This window comes from Hydractinia symbiolongicarpus, chromosome 11 (assembly GCF_029227915.1).
Source record: "Hydractinia symbiolongicarpus strain clone_291-10 chromosome 11, HSymV2.1, whole genome shotgun sequence".
Classification (NCBI taxonomy): Eukaryota; Metazoa; Cnidaria; class Hydrozoa; order Anthoathecata; family Hydractiniidae; genus Hydractinia; species Hydractinia symbiolongicarpus.
Genome location: NC_079885.1, coordinates 18,751,022 through 18,764,534, shown reverse-complemented (window position 1 = coordinate 18,764,534; position 13,513 = coordinate 18,751,022). Strand labels below are relative to the sequence as shown.

The following is a 13,513-nucleotide window of genomic DNA, read 5'->3' as shown; positions in this document are numbered from 1 at the left end:
TGTCTCTGAACTTTATTTCTTTCCTCGAGCCGATTTTGATTAGCTCGTATGTATTATTCTGCTAAAGAAAAAAAAAACTTGTGAGCGGGATACGGCCGAAAGGCCCTTGGCTCAACCCCTGCCGTCTGCGGCCTTCACTCTTCGCATTTGGAAAGCCATTGAGTGGACCGTGCTTACCAAGTCTCTGTGAGCGAGATGAGAGATAGGCCCGCGTATGGCCTCCTGCACGTTTTTTCATTTAGACTAGTGATCGTCCCGCCGAAGCGAGACAGTAGAAAAATCGTCTATATACTCATCGTTTTGGCCTTCTCCACGGAAATCTTTAGTAAAAGGCGAAAGATTTGTGCGTGAACTGAAGAAAGCCCAGAGTTGTCGTAAGTCGGCGCGACCTGTTGTGCCTTCGAGCCGACTTAACCTTTGCTTGTGGTGTGCCGCTTGCCAGTGTGACCGTTCGTAGAGGACGCTTAAAAGGTGCTGCATCGTGAGGTGTAGACTTGACACAAGGACTTTCACCTTTCTGATCTACATCACCTAGTTGAGTGCGTTCGCGTGAATCACTAGGAAGTTGCGTTCGCTGTCTCGGAGAGTGTGGTCCCTGTAGGCAATACGTCGTACTAGTGGCTTGCGTTACATCTAGTTTGTTTCTACTGCAGTTCGACTCCTTTGGTTGTCTCTGAACTTTATTTCTTTCCTCGAGCCGATTTTGATTAGCTCGTATGTATTATTCTGCTAAAAAAAAAAAAAAACTTGTGAGCGGGATACGGCCGAAAGGCCCTTGGCTCAACCCCTGCCGTCTGCGGCCTTCACTCTTCGCATTTGGAAAGCCATTGAGTGGACCGTGCTTACCAAGTCTCTGTGAGCGAGAGCGTATGGCCTCCTGCACGTTTTTTCATTTAGACTAGTGATCGTCTCGCCGAAGCGAGACAGTAGAAAAATCGTCTATATACTCATCGTTTTGGCCTTCTCCACGGAAATCTTTAGTAAAAGGCGAAAGATTTGTGCGTGAACTGAAGAAAGCCCAGAGTTGTCGTAAGTCGGCGCGACCTGTTGTGCCTTCGAGTCGACTTAACCTTTGCTTGTGGTGTGCCGCTTGCCAGTGTGTCCGTTCGTAGAGGACGCTTAAAAGGTGCTGCATCGTGAGGTGTAGACTTGACACAAGGACTTTCACCTTTCTGATCTACATCACCTAGTTGAGTGCGTTCGCGTGAATCACTAGGAAGTTGCGTTCGCTGTCTCGGAGAGTGTGGTCCCTGTAGGCAATACGTCGTACTAGTTGCTTGCGTTACATCTAGTTTGTTTCTACTGCAGTTCGACTCCTTTGGTTGTCTCTGAACTTTATTTCTTTCCTCGAGCCGATTTTGATTAGCTCGTATGTATTATTCTGCTAAAAAAAAAAAAAAATTGTGAGCGGGATACGGCCGAAAGGCCCTTGGCTCAACCCCTGCCGTCTGCGGCCTTCACTCTTCGCATTTGGAAAGCCATTGAGTGGACCGTGCTTACCAAGTCTCTGTGAGCGAGAGCGTATGGCCTCCTGCACGTTTTTTCATTTAGACTAGTGATCGTCTCGCCGAAGCGAGACAGTAGAAAAATCGTCTATATACTCATCCTTTTGGCCTTCTCCACGGAAATCTTTAGTAAAAGGCGAAAGATTTGTGCGTGAACTGAAGAAAGCCCAGAGTTGTCGTAAGTCGGCGCGACCTGTTGTGCCTTCGAGTCGACTTAACCTTTGCTTGTGGTGTGCCGCTTGCCAGTGTGTCCGTTCGTAGAGGACGCTTAAAAGGTGCTGCATCGTGAGGTGTAGACTTGACACAAGGACTTTCACCTTTCTGATCTACATCACCTAGTTGAGTGCGTTCGCGTGAATCACTAGGAAGTTGCGTTCGCTGTCTCGGAGAGTGTGGTCCCTGTAGGCAATACGTCGTACTAGTTGCTTGCGTTACATCTAGTTTGTTTCTACTGCAGTTCGACTCCTTTGGTTGTCTCTGAACTTTATTTCTTTCCTCGAGCCGATTTTGATTAGCTCGTATGTATTATTCTGCTAAAAAAAAAAAAAAATTGTGAGCGGGATACGGCCGAAAGGCCCTTGGCTCAACCCCTGCCGTCTGCGGCCTTCACTCTTCGCATTTGGAAAGCCATTGAGTGGACCGTGCTTACCAAGTCTCTGTGAGCGAGATGAGAGATAGGCCCGAGTATGGCCTCCTGCACGTTTTTTCATTTAGACTAGTGATCGTCCCGCCGAAGTGAGACAGTAGAAAAATCGTCTATATACTCATCGTTTTGGCCTTCTCCACGGAAATCTTTAGTAAAAGGCGAAAGATTTGTGCGTGAACTGAAGAAAGCCCAGAGTTGTCGTAAGTCGGCGCGACCTGTTGTGCCTTCGAGCCGACTTAACCTTTGCTTGTGGTGTGCCGCTTGCCAGTGTGTCCGTTCGTAGAGGACGCTTAAAAGGTGCTGCATCGTGAGGTGTAGACTTGACACAAGGACTTTCACCTTTCTGATCTACATCACCTAGTTGAGTGCGTTCGCGTGAATCACTAGGAAGTTGCGTTCGCTGTCTCGGAGAGTGTGGTCCCTGTAGGCAATACGTCGTACTAGTGGCTTGCGTTACATCTAGTTTGTTTCTACTGCAGTTCGACTCCTTTGGTTGTCTCTGAACTTTATTTCTTTCCTCGAGCCGATTTTGATTAGCTCGTATGTATTATTCTGCTAAAAAAAAAAAAAACTTGTGAGCGGGATACGGCCGAAAGGCCCTTGGCTCAACCCCTGCCGTCTGCGGCCTTCACTCTTTGCATTTGGAAAGCCATTGAGTGGACCGTGCTTACCAAGTCTCTGTGAGCGAGATGAGAGATAGGCCCGCGTATGGCCTCCTGCACGTTTTTTCATTTAGACTAGTGATCGTCCCGCCGAAGCGAGACAGTAGAAAAATCGTCTATATACTCATCGTTTTGGCCTTCTCCACGGAAATCGTTAGTAAAAGGCGAAAGATTTGTGCGTGAACTGAAGAAAGCCCAGAGTTGTCGTAAGTCGGCGCGACCTGTTGTGCCTTCGAGCCGACTTAACCTTTGCTTGTGGTGTGCCGCTTGCCAGTGTGTCCGTTCGTAGAGGACGCTTAAAAGGTGCTGCATCGTGAGGTGTAGACTTGACACAAGGACTTTCACCTTTCTGATCTACATCACCTAGTTGAGTGCGTTCGCGTGAATCACTAGGAAGTTGCGTTCGCTGTCTCGGAGAGTGTGGTCCCTGTAGGCAATACGTCGTACTAGTGGCTTGCGTTACATCTAGTTTGTTTCTACTGCAGTTCGACTCCTTTGGTTGTCTCTGAACTTTATTTCTTTCCTCGAGCCGATTTTGATTAGCTCGTATGTATTATTCTGCTAAAAAAAAAAAAAACTTGTGAGCGGGATACGGCCGAAAGGCCCTTGGCTCAACCCCTGCCGTCTGCGGCCTTCACTCTTCGCATTTGGAAAGCCATTGAGTGGACCGTGCTTACCAAGTCTCTGTGAGCGAGATGAGAGATAGGCCCGCGTATGGCCTCCTGCACGTTTTTTCATTTAGACTAGTGATCGTCCCGCCGAAGCGAGACAGTAGAAAAATCGTCTATATACTCATCGTTTTGGCCTTCTCCACGGAAATCTTTAGTAAAAGGCGAAAGATTTGTGCGTGAACTGAAGAAAGCACAGAGTTGTCGTAAGTCGGCGCGACCTGTTGTGCCTTCGAGCCGACTTAACCTTTGCTTGTGGTGTGCCGCTTGCCAGTGTGTCCGTTCGTAGAGGACGCTTAAAAGGTGCTGCATCGTGAGGTGTAGACTTGACACAAGGACTTTCACCTTTCTGATCTACATCACCTAGTTGAGTGCGTTCGCGTGAATCACTAGGAAGTTGCGTTCGCTGTCTCGGAGAGTGTGGTCCCTGTAGGCAATACGTCGTACTAGTGGCTTGCGTTACATCTAGTTTGTTTCTACTGCAGTTCGACTCCTTTGGTTGTCTCTGAACTTTATTTCTTTCCTCGAGCCGATTTTGATTAGCTCGTATGTATTATTCTGCTAAAAAAAAAAAAAAAATTGTGAGCGGGATACGGCCGAAAGGCCCTTGGCTCAACCCCTGCCGTCTGCGGCCTTCACTCTTCGCATTTGGAAAGCCATTGAGTGGACCGTGCTTACCAAGTCTCTGTGAGCGAGATGAGAGATAGGCCCGCGTATGGCCTCCTGCACGTTTTTTCATTTAGACTAGTGATCGTCCCGCCGAAGCGAGACAGTAGAAAAATCGTCTATATACTCATCGTTTTGACCTTCTCCACGGAAATCGTTAGTAAAAGGCGAAAGATTTGTGCGTGAACTGAAGAAAGCCCAGAGTTGTCGTAAGTCGGCGCGACCTGTTGTGCCTTCGAGCCGACTTAACCTTTGCTTGTGGTGTGCCGCTTGCCAGTGTGTCCGTTCGTAGAGGACGCTTAAAAGGTGCTGCATCGTGAGGTGTAGACTTGACACAAGGACTTTCACCTTTCTGATCTACATCACCTAGTTGAGTGCGTTCGCGTGAATCACTAGGAAGTTGCGTTCGCTGTCTCGGAGAGTGTGGTCCCTGTAGGCAATACGTCGTACTAGTGGCTTGCGTTACATCTAGTTTGTTTCTACTGCAGTTCGACTCCTTTGGTTGTCTCTGAACTTTATTTCTTTCCTCGAGCCGATTTTGATTAGCTCGTATGTATTATTCTGCTAAAAAAAAAAAAAAACTTGTGAGCGGGATACGGCCGAATGGCCCTTGGCTCAACCCCTGCCGTCTGCGGCCTTCACTCTTCGCATTTGGAAAGCCATTGAGTGGACCGTGCTTACCAAGTCTCTGTGAGCGAGATGAGAGATAGGCCCGCGTATGGCCTCCTGCACGTTTTTTCATTTAGACTAGTGATCGTCCCGCCGAAGCGAGACAGTAGAAAAATCGTCTATATACTCATCGTTTTGGCCTTCTCCACGGAAATCTTTAGTAAAAGGCGAAAGATTTGTGCGTGAACTGAAGAAAGCCCAGAGTTGTCGTAAGTCGGCGCGACCTGTTGTGCCTTCGAGCCGACTTAACCTTTGCTTGTGGTGTGCCGCTTGCCAGTGTGTCCGTTCGTAGAGGACGCTTAAAAGGTGCTGCATCGTGAGGTGTAGACTTGACACAAGGACTTTCACCTTTCTGATCTACATCATCTAGTTGAGTGCGTTCGCGTGAATCACTAGGAAGTTGCGTTCGCTGTCTCGGAGAGTGTGGTCCCTGTAGGCAATACGTCGTACTAGTGGCTTGCGTTACATCTAGTTTGTTTCTACTGCAGTTCGACTCCTTTGGTTGTCTCTGAACTTTATTTCTTTCCTCGAGCCGATTTTGATTAGCTCGTATGTATTATTCTGCTAAAAAAAAAAAAAAACTTGTGAGCGGGATACGGCCGAAAGGCCCTTGGCTCAACCCCTGCCGTCTGCGGCCTTCACTCTTCGCATTTGGAAAGCCATTGAGTGGACCGTGCTTACCAAGTCTCTGTGAGCGAGATGAGAGATAGGCCCGCGTATGGCCTCCTGCACGTTTTTTCATTTAGACTAGTGATCGTCCCGCCGAAGCGAGACAGTAGAAAAATCGTCTATATACTCATCGTTTTGGCCTTCTCCACGGAAATCTTTAGTAAAAGGCGAAAGATTTGTGCGTGAACTGAAGAAAGCCCAGAGTTGTCGTAAGTCGGCGCGACCTGTTGTGCCTTCGAGCCGACTTAACCTTTGCTTGTGGTGTGCCGCTTGCCAGTGTGTCCGTTCGTAGAGGACGCTTAAAAGGTGCTGCATCGTGAGGTGTAGACTTGACACAAGGACTTTCACCTTTCTGATCTACATCACCTAGTTGAGTGCGTTCGCGTGAATCACTAGGAAGTTGCGTTCGCTGTCTCGGAGAGTGTGGTCCCTGTAGGCAATACGTCGTACTAGTGGCTTGCGTTACATCTAGTTTGTTTCTACTGCAGTTCGACTCCTTTGGTTGTCTCTGAACTTTATTTCTTTCCTCGAGCCGATTTTGATTAGCTCGTATGTATTATTCTGCTAAAAAAAAAAAAAAAACTTGTGAGCGGGATACGGCCGAATGGCCCTTGGCTCAACCCCTGCCGTCTGCGGCCTTCACTCTTCGCATTTGGAAAGCCATTGAGTGGACCGTGCTTACCAAGTCTCTGTGAGCGAGATGAGAGATAGGCCCGCGTATGGCCTCCTGCACGTTTTTTCATTTAGACTAGTGATCGTCCCGCCGAAGCGAGACAGTAGAAAAATCGTCTATATACTCATCGTTTTGGCCTTCTCCACGGAAATCTTTAGTAAAAGGCGAAAGATTTGTGCGTGAACTGAAGAAAGCCCAGAGTTGTCGTAAGTCGGCGCGACCTGTTGTGCCTTCGAGCCGACTTAACCTTTGCTTGTGGTGTGCCGCTTGCCAGTGTGTCCGTTCGTAGAGGACGCTTAAAAGGTGCTGCATCGTGAGGTGTAGACTTGACACAAGGACTTTCACCTTTCTGATCTACATCACCTAGTTGAGTGCGTTCGCGTGAATCACTAGGAAGTTGCGTTCGCTGTCTCGGAGAGTGTGGTCCCTGTAGGCAATACGTCGTACTAGTGGCTTGCGTTACATCTAGTTTGTTTCTACTGCAGTTCGACTCCTTTGGTTGTCTCTGAACTTTATTTCTTTCCTCGAGCCGATTTTGATTAGCTCGTATGTATTATTCTGCTAAAAAAAAAAAAAAAACTTGTGAGCGGGATACGGCCGAAAGGCCCTTGGCTCAACCCCTGTCGTCTGCGGCCTTCACTCTTCGCATTTGGAAAGCCATTGAGTGGACTGTGCTTACCAAGTCTCTGTGAGCGAGATGAGAGATAGGCCCGCGTATGGCCTCCTGCACGTTTTTTCATTTAGACTAGTGATCGTCCCGCCGAAGCGAGACGGTAGAAAAATCGTCTATATACTCATCGTTTTGGCCTTCTCCACGGAAATCTTTAGTAAAAGGCGAAAGATTTGTGCGTGAACTGAAGAAAGCCCAGAGTTGTCGTAAGTCGGCGCGACCTGTTGTGCCTTCGAGCCGACTTAACCTTTGCTTGTGGTGTGCCGCTTGCCAGTGTGTCCGTTCGTAGAGGACGCTTAAAAGGTGCTGCATCGTGAGGTGTAGATTTGACACAAGGACTTTCACCTTTCTGATCTACATCACCTAGTTGAGTGCGTTCGCGTGAATCACTAGGAAGTTGCGTTCGCTGTCTCGGAGAGTGTGGTCCCTGTAGGCAATACGTCGTACTAGTGGCTTGCGTTACATCTAGTTTGTTTCTACTGCAGTTCAACTCCTTTGGTTGTCTCTGAACTTTATTTCTTTCCTCGAGCCGATTTTGATTAGCTCGTATGTATTATTCTGCTAAAAAAAAAAAAAACTTGTGAGCGAGATACGGCCGAAAGGGCCTTGGCTCAACCCCTGCCGTCTGCGGCCTTCACTCTTCGCATTTGGAAAGCCATTGAGTGGACCGTGCTTACCAAGTCTCTGTGAGCGAGATGAGAGATAGGCCCGCGTATGGCCTCCTGCACGTTTTTTCATTTAGACTAGTGATCGTCCCGCCGAAGCGAGACAGTAGAAAAATCGTCTATATACTCATCGTTTTGGCCTTCTCCACGGAAATCTTTAGTAAAAGGCGAAAGATTTGTGCGTGAACTGAAGAAAGCCCAGAGTTGTCGTAAGTCGGCGCGATCTGTTGTGCCTTCGAGCAGACTTAACCTTTGCTTGTGGTGTGCCGCTTGCCAGTGTGTCCGTTCGTAGAGGACGCTTAAAAGGTGCTGCATCGTGAGGTGTAGACTTGACACAAGGACTTTCACCTTTCTGATCTACATTACCTAGTTGAGTGCGTTCGCGTGAATCACTAGGAAGTTGCGTTCGCTGTCTCGGAGAGTGTGGTCCCTGTAGGCAATACGTCGTACTAGTGGCTTGCGTTACATCTAGTTTGTTTCTACTGCAGTTCGACTCCTTTGGTTGTCTCTGAACTTTATTTCTTTCCTCGAGCCGATTTTGATTAGCTCGTATGTATTATTCTGCTAAAAAAAAAAAAAAACTTGTGAGCGGGATACGGCCGAATGGCCCTTTGCTCAACCCCTGCCGTCTGCGGCCTTCACTCTTCGCATTTGGAAAGCCATTGAGTGGACCGTGCTTACCAAGTCTCTGTGAGCGAGATGAGAGATAGGCCCGCGTATGGCCTCCTGCACGTTTTTTCATTTAGACTAGTGATCGTCCCGCCGAAGCGAGACAGTAGAAAAATCGTCTATATACTCATCGTTTTGGCCTTCTCCACGGAAATCTTTAGTAAAAGGCGAAAGATTTGTGCGTGAACTGAAGAAAGCCCAGAGTTGTCGTAAGTCGGCGCGACCTGTTGTGCCTTCGAGCCGACTTAACCTTTGCTTGTGGTGTGCCGCTTGCCAGTGTGTCCGTTCGTAGAGGACGCTTAAAAGGTGCTGCATCGTGAGGTGTAGACTTGACACAAGGACTTTCACCTTTCTGATCTACATCACCTAGTTGAGTGCGTTCGCGTGAATCACTAGGAAGTTGCGTTCGCTGTCTCGGAGAGTGTGGTCCCTGTAGGCAATACGTCGTACTAGTGGCTTGCGTTACATCTAGTTTGTTTCTACTGCAGTTCGACTCCTTTGGTTGTCTCTGAACTTTATTTCTTTCCTCGAGCCGATTTTGATTAGCTCGTATGTATTATTCTGCTAAAAAAAAAAAAAAAACTTGTGAGCGGGATACGGCCGAAAGGCCCTTGGCTCAACCCCTGTCGTCTGCGGCCTTCACTCTTCGCATTTGGAAAGCCATTGAGTGGACTGTGCTTACCAAGTCTCTGTGAGCGAGATGAGAGATAGGCCCGCGTATGGCCTCCTGCACGTTTTTTCATTTAGACTAGTGATCGTCCCGCCGAAGCGAGACGGTAGAAAAATCGTCTATATACTCATCGTTTTGGCCTTCTCCACGGAAATCTTTAGTAAAAGGCGAAAGATTTGTGCGTGAACTGAAGAAAGCCCAGAGTTGTCGTAAGTCGGCGCGACCTGTTGTGCCTTCGAGCCGACTTAACCTTTGCTTGTGGTGTGCCGCTTGCCAGTGTGTCCGTTCGTAGAGGACGCTTAAAAGGTGCTGCATCGTGAGGTGTAGACTTGACACAAGGACTTTCACCTTTCTGATCTACATCACCTAGTTGAGTGCGTTCGCGTGAATCACTAGGAAGTTGCGTTCGCTGTCTCGGAGAGTGTGGTCCCTGTAGGCAATACGTCGTACTAGTGGCTTGCGTTACATCTAGTTTGTTTCTACTGCAGTTCAACTCCTTTGGTTGTCTCTGAACTTTATTTCTTTCCTCGAGCCGATTTTGATTAGCTCGTATGTATTATTCTGCTAAAAAAAAAAAAAACTTGTGAGCGAGATACGGCCGAAAGGGCCTTGGCTCAACCCCTGCCGTCTGCGGCCTTCACTCTTCGCATTTGGAAAGCCATTGAGTGGACCGTGCTTACCAAGTCTCTGTGAGCGAGATGAGAGATAGGCCCGCGTATGGCCTCCTGCACGTTTTTTCATTTAGACTAGTGATCGTCCCGCCGAAGCGAGACAGTAGAAAAATCGTCTATATACTCATCGTTTTGGCCTTCTCCACGGAAATCTTTAGTAAAAGGCGAAAGATTTGTGCGTGAACTGAAGAAAGCCCAGAGTTGTCGTAAGTCGGCGCGATCTGTTGTGCCTTCGAGCCGACTTAACCTTTGCTTGTGGTGTGCCGCTTGCCAGTGTGTCCGTTCGTAGAGGACGCTTAAAAGGTGCTGCATCGTGAGGTGTAGACTTGACACAAGGACTTTCACCTTTCTGATCTACATCACCTAGTTGAGTGCGTTCGCGTGAATCACTAGGAAGTTGCGTTCGCTGTCTCGGAGAGTGTGGTCCCTGTAGGCAATACGTCGTACTAGTGGCTTGCGTTACATCTAGTTTGTTTCTACTGCAGTTCGACTCCTTTGGTTGTCTCTGAACTTTATTTCTTTCCTCGAGCCGATTTTGATTAGCTCGTATGTATTATTCTGCTAAAAAAAAAAAAAAACTTGTGAGCGGGATACGGCCGAAAGGCCCTTGGCTCAACCCCTGCCGTCTGCGGCCTTCACTCTTCGCATTTGGAAAGCCATTGAGTGGACCGTGCTTACCAAGTCTCTGTGAGCAAGATGAGAGATAGGCCCGCGTATGGCCTCCTGCACGTTTTTTCATTTAGACTAGTGATCGTCCCGCCGAAGCGAGACGGTAGAAAAATCGTCTATATACTCATCGTTTTGGCCTTCTCCACGGAAATCTTTAGTAAAAGGCGAAAGATTTGTGCGTGAACTGAAGAAAGCCCAGAGTTGTCGTAAGTCGGCGCGACCTGTTGTGCCTTCGAGCCGACTTAACCTTTGCTTGTGGTGTGCTGCTTGCCAGTGTGTCCGTTCGTAGAGGACGCTTAAAAGGTGCTGCATCTTGAGGTGTAGATTTGACACAAGGACTTTCACCTTTCTGATCTACATCACCTAGTTGAGTGCGTTCGCGTGAATCACTAGGAAGTTGCGTTCGCTGTCTCGGAGAGTGTGGTCCCTGTAGGCAATACGTCGTACTAGTGGCTTGCGTTACATCTAGTTTGTTTCTACTGCAGTTCGACTCCTTTGGTTGTCTCTGAACTTTATTTCTTTCCTCGAGCCGATTTTGATTAGCTCGTATGTATTATTCTGCTAAAAAAAAAAAAAAACTTGTGAGCGGGATACGGCCGAAAGGCCCTTGGCTCAACCCCTGCCGTCTGCGGCCTTCACTCTTCGCATTTGGAAAGCCATTGAGTGGACCGTGCTTACCAAGTCTCTGTGAGCGAGATGAGAGATAGGCCCGCGTATGGCCTCCTGCACGTTTTTTCATTTAGACTAGTGATCGTCCCGCCGAAGCGAGACAGTAGAAAAATCGTCTATATACTCATCGTTTTGGCCTTCTCCACGGAAATCTTTAGTAAAAGGCGAAAGATTTGTGCGTGAACTGAAGAAAGCCCAGAGTTGTCGTAAGTCGGCGCGACCTGTTGTGCCTTCGAGCCGACTTAACCTTTGCTTGTGGTGTGCCGCTTGCCAGTGTGTCCGTTCGTAGAGGACGCTTAAAAGGTGCTGCATCGTGAGGTGTAGACTTGACACAAGGACTTTCACCTTTCTGATCTACATCACCTAGTTGAGTGCGTTCGCGTGAATCACTAGGAAGTTGCGTTCGCTGTCTCGGAGAGTGTGGTCCCTGTAGGCAATACGTCGTACTAGTGGCTTGCGTTACATCTAGTTTGTTTCTACTGCAGTTCGACTCCTTTGGTTGTCTCTGAACTTTATTTCTTTCCTCGAGCCGATTTTGATTAGCTCGTATGTATTATTCTGCTAAAAAAAAAAAAAAACTTGTGAGCGGGATACGGCCGAAAGGCCCTTGGCTCAACCCCTGCCGTCTGCGGCCTTCACTCTTCGCATTTGGAAAGCCATTGAGTGGACCGTGCTTACCAAGTCTCTGTGAGCGAGATGAGAGATAGGCCCGCGTATGGCCTCCTGCACGTTTTTTCATTTAGACTAGTGATCGTCCCGCCGAAGCGAGACGGTAGAAAAATCGTCTATATACTCATCGTTTTGGCCTTCTCCACGGAAATCTTTAGTAAAAGGCGAAAGATTTGTGCGTGAACTTAAGAAAGCCCAGAGTTGTCGTAAGTCGGCGCGACCTGTTGTGCCTTCGAGCCGACTTAACCTTTGCTTGTGGTGTGCCGCTTGCCAGTGTGTCCGTTCGTAGAGGACGCTTAAAAGGTGCTGCATCGTGAGGTGTAGACTTGACACAAGGACTTTCACCTTTCTGATCTACATCACCTAGTTGAGTGCGTTCGCGTGAATCACTAGGAAGTTGCGTTCGCTGTCTCGGAGAGTGTGGTCCCTGTAGGCAATACGTCGTACTAGTGGCTTGCGTTACATCTAGTTTGTTTCTACTGCAGTTCGACTCCTTTGGTTGTCTCTGAACTTTATTTCTTTCCTCGAGCCGATTTTGATTAGCTCGTATGTATTATTCTGCTAAAAAAAAAAAAAAACTTGTGAGCGGGATACGGCCGAAAGGCCCTTGGCTCAACCCCTGCCGTCTGCGGCCTTCACTCTTCGCATTTGGAAAGCCATTGAGTGGACCGTGCTTACCAAGTCTCTGTGAGCGAGATGAGAGATAGGCCCGCGTATGGCCTCCTGCACGTTTTTTCATTTAGACTAGTGATCGTCCCGCCGAAGCGAGACAGTAGAAAAATCGTCTATATACTCATCGTTTTGGCCTTCTCCACGGAAATCTTTAGTAAAAGGCGAAAGATTTGTGCGTGAACTGAAGAAAGCCCAGAGTTGTCGTAAGTCGGCGCGACCTGTTGTGCCTTCGAGCCGACTTAACCTTTGCTTGTGGTGTGCCGCTTGCCAGTGTGTCCGTTCGTAGAGGACGCTTAAAAGGTGCTGCATCGTGAGGTGTAGACTTGACACAAGGACTTTCACCTTTCTGATCTACATCACCTAGTTGAGTGCGTTCGCGTGAATCACTAGGAAGTTGCGTTCGCTGTCTCGGAGAGTGTGGTCCCTGTAGGCAATACGTCGTACTAGTGGCTTGCGTTACATCTAGTTTGTTTCTACTGCAGTTCGACTCCTTTGGTTGTCTCTGAACTTTATTTCTTTCCTCGAGCCGATTTTGATTAGCTCGTATGTATTATTCTGCTAAAAAAAAAAAAAAACTTGTGAGCGGGATACGGCCGAAAGGCCCTTGGCTCAACCCCTGCCGTCTGCGGCCTTCACTCTTCGCATTTGGAAAGCCATTGAGTGGACCGTGCTTACCAAGTCTCTGTGAGCGAGATGAGAGATAGGCCCGCGTATGGCCTCCTGCACGTTTTTTCATTTAGACTAGTGATCGTCCCGCCGAAGCGAGACGGTAGAAAAATCGTCTATATACTCATCGTTTTGGCCTTCTCCACGGAAATCTTTAGTAAAAGGCGAAAGATTTGTGCGTGAACTTAAGAAAGCCCAGAGTTGTCGTAAGTCGGCGCGACCTGTTGTGCCTTCGAGCCGACTTAACCTTTGCTTGTGGTGTGCCGCTTGCCAGTGTGTCCGTTCGTAGAGGACGCTTAAAAGGTGCTGCATCGTGAGGTGTAGACTTGACACAAGGACTTTCACCTTTCTGATCTACATCACCTAGTTGAGTGCGTTCGCGTGAATCACTAGGAAGTTGCGTTCGCTGTCTCGGAGAGTGTGGTCCCTGTAGGCAATACGTCGTACTAGTGGCTTGCGTTACATCTAGTTTGTTTCTACTGCAGTTCGACTCCTTTGGTTGTCTCTGAACTTTATTTCTTTCCTCGAGCCGATTTTGATTAGCTCGTATGTATTATTCTGCTAAAAAAAAAAAAAAACTTGTGAGCGGGATACGGCCGAAAGGCCCTTGGCTCAACCCCTGCCGTCTGCGGCCTTCACTCTTTGCATTTGGAAAGCCATTGAGT

The 13,513-nt window shown here is 48.2% G+C and overlaps 20 non-coding genes across 20 annotated transcripts; all 20 read right to left on the bottom strand.

The window, feature by feature from the left end:
* Window positions 1–251: 251 nt before the first annotated feature.
* On the bottom strand, window positions 252–372 carry LOC130619590 (U5 spliceosomal RNA). The gene has a single exon (XR_008980329.1). It is a non-coding gene; the product is annotated as a U5 spliceosomal RNA (small nuclear RNA).
* Window positions 373–906: 534 nt separating this feature from the next.
* Window positions 907–1,027, bottom strand: LOC130618794 (U5 spliceosomal RNA). The gene has a single exon (XR_008979539.1). It is a non-coding gene; the product is annotated as a U5 spliceosomal RNA (small nuclear RNA).
* Window positions 1,028–1,560: 533 nt separating this feature from the next.
* Window positions 1,561–1,681, bottom strand: LOC130618801 (U5 spliceosomal RNA). The gene has a single exon (XR_008979545.1). It is a non-coding gene; the product is annotated as a U5 spliceosomal RNA (small nuclear RNA).
* Window positions 1,682–2,227: 546 nt separating this feature from the next.
* LOC130619750 (U5 spliceosomal RNA) lies at window positions 2,228–2,349 on the bottom strand. Its single transcript, XR_008980488.1, has one exon. It is a non-coding gene; the product is annotated as a U5 spliceosomal RNA (small nuclear RNA).
* A 547-nt stretch (window positions 2,350–2,896) lies between these two features.
* Window positions 2,897–3,017, bottom strand: LOC130619950 (U5 spliceosomal RNA). Its single transcript, XR_008980686.1, has one exon. It is a non-coding gene; the product is annotated as a U5 spliceosomal RNA (small nuclear RNA).
* A 547-nt stretch (window positions 3,018–3,564) lies between these two features.
* On the bottom strand, window positions 3,565–3,685 carry LOC130619796 (U5 spliceosomal RNA). Its single transcript, XR_008980534.1, has one exon. It is a non-coding gene; the product is annotated as a U5 spliceosomal RNA (small nuclear RNA).
* Window positions 3,686–4,233: 548 nt separating this feature from the next.
* LOC130619973 (U5 spliceosomal RNA) lies at window positions 4,234–4,354 on the bottom strand. The gene has a single exon (XR_008980708.1). It is a non-coding gene; the product is annotated as a U5 spliceosomal RNA (small nuclear RNA).
* Window positions 4,355–4,902: 548 nt separating this feature from the next.
* On the bottom strand, window positions 4,903–5,023 carry LOC130619589 (U5 spliceosomal RNA). The gene has a single exon (XR_008980328.1). It is a non-coding gene; the product is annotated as a U5 spliceosomal RNA (small nuclear RNA).
* A 548-nt stretch (window positions 5,024–5,571) lies between these two features.
* LOC130619588 (U5 spliceosomal RNA) lies at window positions 5,572–5,692 on the bottom strand. Its single transcript, XR_008980326.1, has one exon. It is a non-coding gene; the product is annotated as a U5 spliceosomal RNA (small nuclear RNA).
* A 549-nt stretch (window positions 5,693–6,241) lies between these two features.
* Window positions 6,242–6,362, bottom strand: LOC130619586 (U5 spliceosomal RNA). The gene has a single exon (XR_008980324.1). It is a non-coding gene; the product is annotated as a U5 spliceosomal RNA (small nuclear RNA).
* A 549-nt stretch (window positions 6,363–6,911) lies between these two features.
* Window positions 6,912–7,032, bottom strand: LOC130619651 (U5 spliceosomal RNA). Its single transcript, XR_008980389.1, has one exon. It is a non-coding gene; the product is annotated as a U5 spliceosomal RNA (small nuclear RNA).
* Window positions 7,033–7,579: 547 nt separating this feature from the next.
* On the bottom strand, window positions 7,580–7,700 carry LOC130619585 (U5 spliceosomal RNA). Its single transcript, XR_008980323.1, has one exon. It is a non-coding gene; the product is annotated as a U5 spliceosomal RNA (small nuclear RNA).
* Window positions 7,701–8,248: 548 nt separating this feature from the next.
* Window positions 8,249–8,369, bottom strand: LOC130619583 (U5 spliceosomal RNA). Its single transcript, XR_008980322.1, has one exon. It is a non-coding gene; the product is annotated as a U5 spliceosomal RNA (small nuclear RNA).
* A 549-nt stretch (window positions 8,370–8,918) lies between these two features.
* LOC130619649 (U5 spliceosomal RNA) lies at window positions 8,919–9,039 on the bottom strand. The gene has a single exon (XR_008980388.1). It is a non-coding gene; the product is annotated as a U5 spliceosomal RNA (small nuclear RNA).
* A 547-nt stretch (window positions 9,040–9,586) lies between these two features.
* LOC130619582 (U5 spliceosomal RNA) lies at window positions 9,587–9,707 on the bottom strand. The gene has a single exon (XR_008980321.1). It is a non-coding gene; the product is annotated as a U5 spliceosomal RNA (small nuclear RNA).
* Window positions 9,708–10,255: 548 nt separating this feature from the next.
* Window positions 10,256–10,376, bottom strand: LOC130619647 (U5 spliceosomal RNA). Its single transcript, XR_008980386.1, has one exon. It is a non-coding gene; the product is annotated as a U5 spliceosomal RNA (small nuclear RNA).
* Window positions 10,377–10,924: 548 nt separating this feature from the next.
* Window positions 10,925–11,045, bottom strand: LOC130619581 (U5 spliceosomal RNA). The gene has a single exon (XR_008980320.1). It is a non-coding gene; the product is annotated as a U5 spliceosomal RNA (small nuclear RNA).
* Window positions 11,046–11,593: 548 nt separating this feature from the next.
* Window positions 11,594–11,714, bottom strand: LOC130619887 (U5 spliceosomal RNA). Its single transcript, XR_008980624.1, has one exon. It is a non-coding gene; the product is annotated as a U5 spliceosomal RNA (small nuclear RNA).
* Window positions 11,715–12,262: 548 nt separating this feature from the next.
* Window positions 12,263–12,383, bottom strand: LOC130619580 (U5 spliceosomal RNA). The gene has a single exon (XR_008980319.1). It is a non-coding gene; the product is annotated as a U5 spliceosomal RNA (small nuclear RNA).
* Window positions 12,384–12,931: 548 nt separating this feature from the next.
* Window positions 12,932–13,052, bottom strand: LOC130619886 (U5 spliceosomal RNA). Its single transcript, XR_008980623.1, has one exon. It is a non-coding gene; the product is annotated as a U5 spliceosomal RNA (small nuclear RNA).
* Window positions 13,053–13,513: the final 461 nt, after the last annotated feature.